Source organism: Myotis brandtii, unplaced genomic scaffold, assembly GCF_000412655.1.
Source record: "Myotis brandtii unplaced genomic scaffold, ASM41265v1 C42725982, whole genome shotgun sequence".
NCBI classification, from domain to species: Eukaryota; Metazoa; Chordata; class Mammalia; order Chiroptera; family Vespertilionidae; genus Myotis; species Myotis brandtii.
In genome coordinates this window covers 1-2,142 of record NW_005326968.1, presented here as the reverse complement: position 1 = coordinate 2,142, position 2,142 = coordinate 1, and the positions used below count along the sequence as shown (strand labels likewise).

Here is a 2,142-nt window from a genome sequence, read left to right as displayed (position 1 = left end):
CGTTCTGCTCATCAAAGTTCAGGTGGACAAAACTAAGCTGTATTGGTTAACGGTGATACTCGAATACTTTAAAAAGGCAAGACCTCAGACACATTACGATGAGCGGAATAACGATAAGCTGGACACAGAAGATCACGTGTGGCATCATGCCATCTACATGAAATGTGCAGAAGCGGCAAATCCACAGACAGGAAGCAGATCAGTGGCTGCCAGGGGCTGGGGGAGGGGATGGAGAGTGACTGCACGTAGGGACATGGTCTGCTTTGAGGGTGACAGAAATATTCTGGAACTAGATAGAGATGATGATCATACAACATTGCAAATGAATGTTACCACTGAATTGTGCCCTTAAAATGGTTAATTTTATGTGCTGTGAATTTCACCTCAACCTTTTTTAAATCTAGGAAATAGTTGCTACAGAATTCAGGACAGTGGTTAAGTCTGAGGGGTCCCCAGGGTGCTGACATGTCCTGTTTCTTACACGGGCGGTAGCTACCCAGGCACTCACTTTGTAATTACGTGTTTCTGGAATTCTGTGCTCTCACCAGCTCTTAATAAATAAAAACAGAGAAGGGACGAGAGGGGTCTGAGCGCCGCACCCTGCTGGCGTTTGAGGGTGGGAGTTGGGTTGGGTTCCTGCAAGGTTCGGGCCCAGGCTGTGTTTGCAAGGACTCTGGGCACCAGAGCCGATCCTGTGTCCTAGGTTATCATCGGGAGCATCTTTGAGGTCATCTGGGCCGTCATAAAACCTGGTACATCCTTTGGAATCAGCGTGTTACGAGCCCTCAGGTTATTGCGTATTTTCAAAGTCACAAAGTAAGTCTTTGTGGGAGGGATGGGCATTGGGGCCAGGAGGGATGGGGCACCTCCAGCATGTTGGGAAGGTGGGCTCAGCGGCCGCCACCCAGGCCCAGCCTAACGCCCACCCCCACCCCCGGCCTCTGTTGGCAGGTACTGGGCGTCTCTCAGGAATCTGGTCGTCTCTCTTCTCAACTCCATGAAATCCATCATCAGCCTGTTGTTCCTCCTTTTCCTGTTTATCGTCGTCTTTGCACTTTTAGGAATGCAGCTCTTTGGCGGCCAGTAAGTGCTCGGCAACTTCTCCGACTTCTGCTTCTCTGGGGTCTGACCCAGGGACCCCTTCAGCCCCCACACGCCAAACTCAGTGCCTCCAGAGACCGTCCTCATGCCGACTGCCCATCTCGTGGCCCGGACGCCCTGTGCACGCACCCAGACAGGCAGGGCCCTGGGTACCACTCAGATGTCCTTCTGGGGGACGGAGACGTGAAGATGTTGCCCTGGAAACAAGATGCTAAACTACGCCCTCACGACACCTGGGGCAGGGCCAACGGGAAATGTCTGCGTTTCCCCCACAGGTTTAATTTCGATGAAGGGACTCCTCCTACCAACTTCGACACTTTTCCAGCAGCAATAATGACGGTGTTTCAGGTACAACCCTAACCCAGCCCCGCGCCATGCAGGGCCACAGGAAAGCACCAGAATCCAGAGCAGAGGGAGGAGGACCGTGGGCAGGAGCCTTTATTGGGGTTTCCCCAGGAAGGAGTCGGGGAGGATGAGCCGGTTGAGGATTGGCTCGTTTGAATAATTTCGGCAGGCTCTGGGGCGTAGAGGCTGACCAGTGGTCTGGTACCTGGCCCTGGAGTGATTCGGGCAGAGAATGCTGGCCTGGGGGGTGAGAGCCTGATGGGGGAGGTGGTGGAAGTGTGGGCCCTGGTTTGTATTTGAAAAGTATGTTTGGGGGCCAGTTGTTCACTATCCCTAGGATTTAGCCAGCCTGACTCCCTCCAGGGTCAGCAAGGCCCAGATGTCAAAGCATCAGAATACAGAAAAGACACACCCACCCTCTCCCAGAACTGCAAGACACCCCTCCCCTATTCCAGAGCAAAGACATTGACCCTGGGTGGTCTCCCCAAACCGGCGTCTGTACCCCTGTGGGCACATGATCTGAGGATTGGGACGGGCCCCGCTGGGACCGCCGGAGCCTTTCCAGTGGGTTCTGTCTCTTTGGAGGGCAGACAGTTATGGAAAGTGGGACTTCGCTCCCCGCTTCTGGGAGAGTGGTTTCTAAATAAGACCCCAAGGTGGGGGTTGGAAAGAGGACCCCATGTAGCAGAGTTCTGA

The 2,142-nt window shown here is 53.9% G+C and overlaps 1 long non-coding RNA gene across 1 annotated transcript; it reads left to right on the top strand.

Moving 5' to 3' along the window:
- The first annotated feature begins 698 nt into the window (after positions 1–698).
- On the top strand, positions 699–1,525 carry LOC102243095. Its single transcript, XR_001360284.1, has 3 exons — positions 699–816; positions 952–1,083; positions 1,377–1,525. It is a non-coding gene; the product is annotated as an uncharacterized LOC102243095 (long non-coding RNA).
- The last annotated feature ends 617 nt before the right edge of the window (positions 1,526–2,142 follow it).